This window comes from Pseudopipra pipra, chromosome 7 (genome assembly GCF_036250125.1).
Source record: "Pseudopipra pipra isolate bDixPip1 chromosome 7, bDixPip1.hap1, whole genome shotgun sequence".
Classification (NCBI taxonomy): domain Eukaryota; kingdom Metazoa; phylum Chordata; class Aves; order Passeriformes; family Pipridae; genus Pseudopipra; species Pseudopipra pipra.
The window spans coordinates 12830349-12839473 of record NC_087555.1 but is presented as its reverse complement, the minus strand read 5'-3'; the positions used below and the strand labels follow the sequence as shown (position 1 = coordinate 12839473).

The 9125-nt window shown below is 47.4% G+C and overlaps 1 protein-coding gene across 2 annotated transcripts in view; it reads left to right on the top strand.

The window, feature by feature from the left end:
• The first annotated feature begins 1632 nt into the window (after nucleotides 1–1632).
• Nucleotides 1633–9125, top strand: part of CREB1 (cAMP responsive element binding protein 1) — a 39623-nt gene continuing 32130 nt past the window's right edge. The window contains exon 1 of one of the 2 annotated variants that reach the window (XM_064660581.1): nucleotides 1633–1768. The gene's annotated coding sequence lies outside the window, so the exon portion shown is untranslated. The remainder of the gene's footprint in view (nucleotides 1769–9125) is intronic. The other variant, XM_064660582.1, reaches the window with a different exon arrangement.

Genomic DNA, 9125 nt, shown 5'->3' with positions numbered 1-9125 from the left:
CCAAGGAAAGGGGTCTTCTCCAGCAGTGGGGCACCACAAGAGGGGATCCCCTTGGGCCTGGGGCAGAGGGTCCCCCGTGTTGCCAGTGTGTGTGTGCAGGGACATGCCAGGTCCTTTAACACCATTTCCCACAGCATACTCCTGGAAAAGCTGGCAGCCCACAGCTTGGACTGGTGCAGTCTTTGCTGGGTTAAGAGCTGGATGGATGGCTGGGTCCAGAGAGTGGTGATAAATGATACTGCAACCAGCTGGCGGCCAGTCATTAGGGATGTCCCCCAGGATCAGTGTTGGGCCCAGTCCTATTCAATGTCTTTATTGTTGATGTGGATGAGGGGATTGAGTGTGCCATTAGCAAGTCACAACAACACCAAGTTAGGTGGGAGTGTCAATCTGCTGGAGGATAGCAAGGCTCTGCAGAGGGATCTGAACAGGCTGGATTAGTGGGCCGAGACCAAAGGCATAAAGTTCAACGAGACTGAGTGCTGGGTCCTGCACTTGGGTCACAGTAATCCAGGTGGTGCTACAGGCTGGGGGCAGAGTGGCTGGAAAACTGCTTGGAAGAAAAGGACCATGAGGTTTTGGTTGATAGCAGCTGAACGTGAGCCAGCAGTGTGTCCAGGTGGCCAAGAAGGCCAGTGGCATCTTGGCCTGTATCAGGAATAGTGTGGCCAGCAGAATCAGGGCAGATATTGTCACCCTGCCCTCGGCACTGGTGAGGCCACACCTTGAGTACTGTGTCCGGTTCTGGGCCCCTCAATTCTGGAAGGATATTGAGGTGCTGGAGCGGGTCCAGAGAAGGGCAATGGAACTGGTGAAGGGTCTGGAGCACAAGTCCTATGAGGAGCGGCTGAGGGAGCTGGACTTGTTTAGCCTGGAGAAGACGAGGCTCGGGGGGGGGGGGCCTTATCACCCCCTACAACTACCTGAAATGTTGTAGCCAGGTGGAGGTCAGCCTCTTCTCCCAGGTAACAAGTGACAGGACAAGAGGACACAGTCTTAAGCTGCACCAGGGGAGGTTTAGGTTGGACATTAGGAAGAATTTCTTCACAGAAAGGGTGATTAGACATTGGAACAGACTATCCAGGAGGGTGGTGGAGTCACCAGCCCTGAAGTGTTTGAAGGAAGACCGGATGTGGCACTCAGTGCCACGATCTGGTTGACGGGGTCGTGTTGAGCCCTGGGTTGGACTGGATGATCTCAGAGATCTCTTCCAACCTAACCGATCCTGTGATTCCGTGGCGAACAGGGGCGGGGGGGCCGCGTCCCCGGAGGTCCGAGGGGAGCCGGGCGCGCGCTCGAGACGCTTCGGCCGCGCGCGCGCGCCCGGCGGGGGCGCCCCCGCAGAGCCCCGCTCAGCGCTTCCCGCGCGGGGCCGCCCCGGGGCGGAAGCGCCGCTCGCGCCTTCCCGCCGCCCGCTCGGCTCTTTCCGCCTCCCCCTCCGGGGCGCTTCGTTCGTTTCCGCGGCCGCTCGGCTGTTTCCGCGGGGGCCGGCGTCGCGCTCGGCCGTTCCCGCCGCCTGCCGGGCGCTCGGTGCTTTCCGTGAGCGCTCGGCGGTTTCCGTGCGGGGCCGGGCGCGCTCGGCGCTTGCTCCCTGGCTGGCGCTCCTCAGTCGGCCGCTGCCTGCCTGTCGCCGGGCTGGGAGCGCCTGTGTGTGTGAGTGACGCGGCGGAGGTGTAGTTTGACGCGGTGTGTTACGTGGGGGAGAGAATAAAACTGCGGCGAGATCCCAGGCGCGAACGAAAGCAGTGACGGAGCAGCCTGGTAACCGGTAAGAGGAGGACGGCGCCCAGCAAACAGGGGCGGGGGGGAGGGAAGGAAATGGAGCCCGACGGGGACCAGGGGAGCCGCCGGGCGGCAGGACGCGGGGGCCCGGCCGCGCACCGCCCGCGGGAGGGGCGCCCGCCTTAAAGATGGAGCCGAGCCCTGCAACATCCCCGCCGCCGCCGCGCCGCGAACAAAGGATAATGGCGGATGGGAGCCGGCCCGGCGGTGGCCGCCACGGCCGGGCGGCGGCTCTGCCGGCAGCCAGCGGCGGCGCTCAGCGCGGCGGGGAAGGGGCGCCGCGCCCCCCGGCCCCCGGAGGAGGCGGCGGAGGACGACGACGAGGGGGAGCGGCGGCGGGGGGCGGCCGCGCTCCCGCCCGCGCCCCCTCCCCGCCCCGCCGGCTGCGCTCCGGCTCCCGCTCCCCCGCGGCCGCCCCCCGGCCCCGCCGGGCTCCGGGGACCCTCCCGCGGGGCCGCCGCGGGCCCCCCGCGCCCGCCGGAGCTCCGCTCGCCCCGCGCCCCGAGCGCGCCGCACGGATAAACAAACAGACTCCCGCCGCGATGGACACGAGGGCGCGGGGCGCTCCCCGGCGCTGTGACGAGAAGCCTTTAATAAAATCTGTGCTCGGAAGCTGGGGCAGCGCTTGGTCTGGTGGTTCGCTGTTACTCCGTCTCCGGGAGGCCGCGCCGGGCAGCGGGGCTCGGTCACCCAACACCGCGCTCCGGGCAGGACCCACGGGCACAGCCCGAGCCCGGCGCGCAGGTCACGTATCAGGGATACGGTTCCCTCCGGCCGCGCCGCTTCTCCCCTGTCAGTATTTTTAACCCAAAGTGAACTTGAGCCTGGCCGCGGCTGGTAAATCTCGGTTTGGGATTTGCTTTTGCCAGTTTTCCACAGACTCGGGTGCTGCACAGCGAGCAGGATTTGACCTCTATCCCAGCTTTAGTAGCAAATGTCAGCTCAGCTGCCTTTTTCCACCTTACACCAGGCTTGCCTTGCTGCAGCTGTGGGGCCTTTTTTCCCATTTTCTTGCCTAGAGTAGAAGACAGTGTTTTGACTTTATTTCTACTTTCAAATCCTGGATATCTGCATTTTTGTGTACTGTAGTAAGTAAGGACGACATGGCAGTCTTAAAAAACTTTTTAAGCAAAAGTTATTACACCTCTTAAACGTATACAAGGATAACAAATTTTTATTGGTAATATGACTTTTCTTCTTGAAACATTTTTTAAATTTTTGTTTCTCCCTCTTAAATATTGAAATGCCTGCACATAATCTGCTTCTGGAATAACACCTGTCTTTTTTTTTTTTCCCTGGGGTTAGAAGTGAGTTCCCTAGTTCTTAAATAAAGGATCAGAGACTTATTTAGGAATATCACATATCTCTGTTTAGTCATATTGTGACCACTAAGCACTGTTTCAGAATACAGGAATTTTGAGACTCTGCTTGCATCCTTTCCCTGGATCAACAAATGTGGATTTATACAGTAAAATACAAAGTCACTGAAATAGGTTTTTATTCAAAATTAATGTTTCTGATTCACATGTGTAGATAGGTCCGTTTTCTTTGTATGTGAAATTCTGTTTTCTTTCACTGCTTCTTTTGAAGTGAAGGCCAAAAGTGCTCTACATCACTCTGAATAATACCAACATGAGAAGAGGGTTTCTAAAGTTGTAATTGATTAATAGACATCTAATGACTTTAGTAAGCAATATAGCTGTTTATAATGATTAAAGAGAGTATAAGCATTGATGTATTTCATTCATTCTTGGTTTGATGGATGCACTACATTTTAAATACAAAAATGGGACAGAAAATCCTTGGGTTTTTGTATTTTTAGAAACACAACATTTTATTTTATTTCATAATTGAGAGGAAGACTCAGATCCCTATTTTCTGACGCAGATCTCTGCATTTCCTCACCAGCTTTGTAACCTCACAGGTCAGAGAGAAAAGAGAACAGAGACTTGGTTGTGTATGTGCTAAGTATCACTTACAGGTGACCTAAAATGAAATAGTTGCATGTAGGAAAGAAGAATGTAATGATTTTTAATGCTTTCATTTAATTGATATAGCACCAGTATTCAGATTAACACTCGGCATGGTGTCTGGATCTGTAATAAATGGTCTGCATCTGATTTTTTTTCCTCCCATACTTCTGGTCATTAAAAAAGAAAGAAAGAAACTAGCAAAAACAACAACAAAAAAACCCCCAAACCCAAAGGTCTGAAAGGGGAGAGGAGTTTGCCGATATAGAAAATTTAGAAACATCTCATTTAGACTATCAAGTCATCGAACTGTCTGTTTCTTGGAAACCTGCACCAGTGTAGCTATTGCTGGTACTGATGTCAAATATAAAATATTCTGTAGATCTTATTCTGCAAAGTAACTGTTCTGCTGCAGTAAGAAGCAAACAGCTCTTCATGCCTAAGTGCAGCTACAGCTCTGTAGGTGCAGATTTTGATAGCAGACAAGGCCCTCAGTAGGAATTTCTGTTGGCACTCTTTTGAAACAAATGGGGTATTCACACTTCACCTCTATTTTCGGATCTCTGGAAGCAAGTGGAGATCAGTTACTCATGCCACACTTCTCAAGGCTTTTGTGCTGTGAGAAGGCTGTGCTAGCTTTCTGCCACTAATCGAACTAAAGTTGGTTTCATGGGACGTGACAGCAATCCTCATCTACAGAAACAACCCTACTGAATTTGGTTTGAGCTCCCAGGTACCCTGCCTACATACAGTTAAGGTTTCATGACTAGGCAGTGATTTTATTTTTTTTTTCTCTGAATCAAAAATTGTGTTGATTCATCTGCAGTCTGTGAGGTCATATTTCATGATGATTATGAAACCTGAGCAGCCTGCCATTAATGATCTATGTACATCTCCCAGCATTAAGACATTGATATCTAATTTGTTCTTTAGAACTTTTAAATCACTTGATTGTGCTGCAGTTAAAAAGGTGAGTGAGAACAAATACAGCACCTTCCATTTTTCCACGTTTCTAAAACAGCCATATCAGCTGTGCAGGAGGTGAAGATGTGCCAGGCTCTAGTTGGTAAAACAAGCACTTGAAAACAGCCAAGGATTTTCTCTTTTTTTTTTTCCTGCTGGATTTAGAGTATTATGTGTGAAGTAGAAAAAATAGAAAACTAGGTGGTGTAAGAGCCACTTAAAGGTGAGAGGGTAAAGAATTTGGAGGAAGCATGTTCCTGTTTGGATGCATATATATGGTTTATGTAACATATAAACATATACATACACACAGGTTTAAAGCAGCACAGATGCTTGTTGGGTACTCGCAGTGATTCTGAGCAAAATGCAGAGGGGTACAGGAGAGATTGTCTTAAGATAATAAGCATTCCTATTTTTCTCCTGAGAATATTGTGAGATTTTATATTTGTCGTAAATTAAGGCCGTTAAGTGAAAGATGGAAAATAGTTCCAAAGATAGGAAAGTCCTGCCAATTGCTGTTCTAGATTTTGTTACTTTTCAGTTGTTCTCTGACAGAGACTACACTAGCTACTTTAGACACAGTTGCAGGAAGCTTTATTTATAATGAACTACTTTGAAGCTACATTCATGCAGGAAACTGAAACAAAAATGTCTACCCTTGATGTTTTCACCCTTTTTGGAGGGGAGAGTTCAAATGATATGTAAAAATCATCTTTAAGTGTTGTTCTGTTGGCCTGCTTGGTCAATGAGATTATTAGGAAACCTTTTTTCCCCTGCATTTGGAAGAACTAAAGCTGGGTTGTATCTCCCTCTTTTGACAGAAACTTTTTCAGATAGATTTCTAAACTTAGAAAAGAGCAGGTAGCCTGAGAAATCCAGGAATTTTTGATGCTTATCTGCTGCCTGATGAGCTGAAACCATAGTTCCACGTAGGATTTTTTGGCAGTGATATTGACCAAAGGCATCATCCGTGTCTTTTCCATTGGACTGGCACAAATGCTTGGACTACTGCAAGGGGAAATGATCCAGCCGGGTGAGGGGTACAGAGAGCCTGGTTCTTTTTCACTTGGATCATTCCCTCCTGTCATGCTGCATGGGTGTACAGTAGCTGTACCAGCATAATCAGGGAAAGGGATGGGGCTGGAATCAGCAGGGAGATAAGGGCAGCTCAAACAGCTGTGCTGCTAAATAAGAAAATGTGGCCTACATCAAAATTTTTGAATTATTGCTGTGTTAATAACTAAGCTGGATGGCAGCAGATCCTGCTGTGGTGTTCTTGCTGCAGAGCTGGATCATTCAGCTAAGTTTAAGATTTTACATGTGCTATCCATGAGCAACAGCTTCTCCCAAACTTTAATATCATGTATTCATACTGTTCATTGTGCTACTTATTTACTTGGCTTAAACACCAAACCTGTGGGGTTTTTTTTAGCAACTGCTATGTGAACTTCCTTTTTTTTATTCTTCACATTTTTTTATTCTTCTCCAGCTGCTGTTCTCTGCAGCTCTTTGCTGCAATATTTTAGTCATCTCTTCAGAAACTCTACAACCTCCTATGACATTTTGACTCCAATATTTCATGCACTTTTCTGGTAGATGCTACCCTAAATCTCTTGGTCTCTACTGCTATTCTAATATCAATTGCATTTTGCTTTCCCTTGCATCTTTCCTAGGGCTTGAGTGTAAAATCTCTTCTCATCAGGCTTGTCTTTTATACCTCATGGAATAATGGATGGGAAGCGTTATTTTCTTGCCTTTTTTCTAATGACACTTTGTCTGGCTCTGTGTAGCTGGCCTGGCCTCAAGCTCCACTGGGCCCTGTCCATTTCTCTAAGTGGCTCGCAGTATGAGCAGGATTTGTAAATTTATGCCTTTGTAGATTTTAGAGATACTTCTCTTGAAAAAAAAGCCTAGGGCATTACTGTAGATGGAGTACCCCTGCCCGCTTTGCGAAACTCAGCCAAATTTTTCTCTTGTGCTGATAGGAAAATTCGGGGGGATGCAAAGGGAGGGAAGACGTGAAAAGGGGCACTGTGTCCTATTGCCACGGCATAATATCAACGAAAATAGTCTGTTGCTGTGGTTTCATCTGAGCTGATAAAACTGTACGTAGGTCTCCAGAGACAGACATCTTGGTCCCTCCTTCTCTTCTGCTCCTAGTTGTGTGGTATTCGACCATCCCTCATGTTGGCTGTAGTGTTGGTTGTATGTAAGATCTAGTGAGCTGGTTCAAATCACTAACCCAGGAGAGAACTGCTTTTTTGTTAGGTTAGTTTTCTTCTGCATGAGTGAACTGAATTGGCTGGTGATTGAGTTGCTGTTAGCACCAACACTAGTGCAAAGTCACAGAGGGACTGTGGAAAAAGGAAAGATGGGGACACAACTTTTCTCCCTTCGGCAGCAGAGAGCAGAGTCAGGAGACCCATCTTGGGGAACTGCAGCACCTTCATGATTTGGAATGAAAGAAGAAAGAGTTGGGCTCTGTCCATGGTGATCAGGGCCACATCAGTTTGTCTTTGCAGCTAGGAAGCCTAGAACACAGTAGGTGTTTCAGTTGAAGAAAAAACAACAAAAGAACACCCAAGTGAAAGGAAAGTTTCCTTTTTTAAAAGCCTGGTAACGTCTGTGTGGTTGCACTATCTACTCCTTATCAGAGGCAGGTTTCAGTCTTGTGAAGAGGTTGTATCAGTGTACCTGTACTTTTCATTATGAGGAGCCCAGTCAACTGGGGAGAATTATGTAATATATATCTTAAACCAAGCCCAATTTAAATAAGAAGCTTCAGAAGGGGTCCAAGTCCAGCGCTTTGGTGTAAATCCTGTCAGTCTGCCCAAGGTCCCTAGGCAGTGAGCTCACTCTAGTTTCACTGTTACTACAAACTGATAAATGCCTTGGCCTGTGTTCTGGATTTTAAAATAATAGTGGTGGCTGAAACTACAAGCAGGAAGGTTGTAGCGTAAGGTTAATGTGGTGTGTTTAACCAGTGCACATTATCCGGGGCTGGGTGGAGGAAGAAGTATGTTACTTGCTGCAAACAGCTGCTTTGTCAGCATCGTGGCTATCTGAAAAATGCATCTCTCTGCCCAATCCTCAGAAAGCTAATGTTGACTACATAAAAAATAATCATCTTAATTCCAGCCTCTCACTCTAAAGCGGAGTCATTGATACAACAACAATAATCAAATTACGTAATATAGGTATTTTCTTCAGCATCTCTGTTGGCTTCCCGCAGACTTGTGACACGGATACCCATGATTTGATCTACTTTGCTTTCATTATCAGGCCTGGCTGCAGGAGGGTAGATTCTGCCCACCTTCCCCGTTCCTGCTCCTTTGCCAGTAGCACCAGTACAGCTGTCTGTGAGTTGGATTGGAGAGCTGGTCCAGGCTAGAAATTTGTTGTGTTTCCTTGTCTGTAGTGCACATTGGTTGCCCAGTCCCATTTACTAGGCAGCCTCACAGACAGCTGTAAAGGTGTAAATAGGAAAGAGTTTAGAGGGAAGCGGAGCCTAAATTGGCAGTGCTGCCAGCAGAAATGCTTGCAAGACTGTAGTTGCAAGAAAGCAAAATGGAGATTTTCTTTTGTGTGCAACACAATGATGTAAAACATGGGTTCTGTTTCTTTCTCTGGCCCTTTCTGGTGCATCAGTGGCTCCTGTTACTCAGGGTCATTGCTAACCTTCAGCATTACCAGCAAATCACATCCCTCTTCTGTGGAGACAGATGTGCTGCCCACAGGTAAAACAGGTCTTAAACTCCAGTTAAGTATTTGAGAAACAAGTTATTCTGTGTTTGGAGCTGATGCTTTTTCAGAGTAGGTCTGCCTACCAGGCATATGAGAGATTTTTCTCCTTTAATTGGCTCTCCTGCACCATCCAGGCAAATAAAAAAATATGTGAAAAATAAACCAAAATCCACTCAGTTCATAAAATCAGTCAAAATTATTTTACTACAAAATTTGATCACTTTCGTTTCAGGTTTTTAGGGAGCACGTGGGTCATAGATTTAATTGTGGTGCATTGAGCAAGATAATATCTGCTATTGCTTCAAGAGCGGTGCTAATTGACCAAGCAACGATGTTTTCAATATAACTAGTAAAGCCAGAGCAATTTTAGGATTTAAAAGTATTTCCAAGTCTGAGCCGTGGTTTAAGACCCGAATCTTTTGGTTTTAATGTTGCAATCAATTTTGTGAATAGGATGCATTCAGAAATTGGACAAGGGCAAGGTTTGTAAGGAAGTGCTGTTTTTCTTGTGCATACCTGGGCATACTCTACTGTAGCACTCCAGCTGCAGAAAGAATTCAAAGGTCTTTACTTCCGTGAGAGCACTGAAGCAAAAAGTAGTCTATCCTGCCTGTTCAAAAAGAAACAAAGCTATTAAATCATAACAAAACACGTGTTGCTCGTACA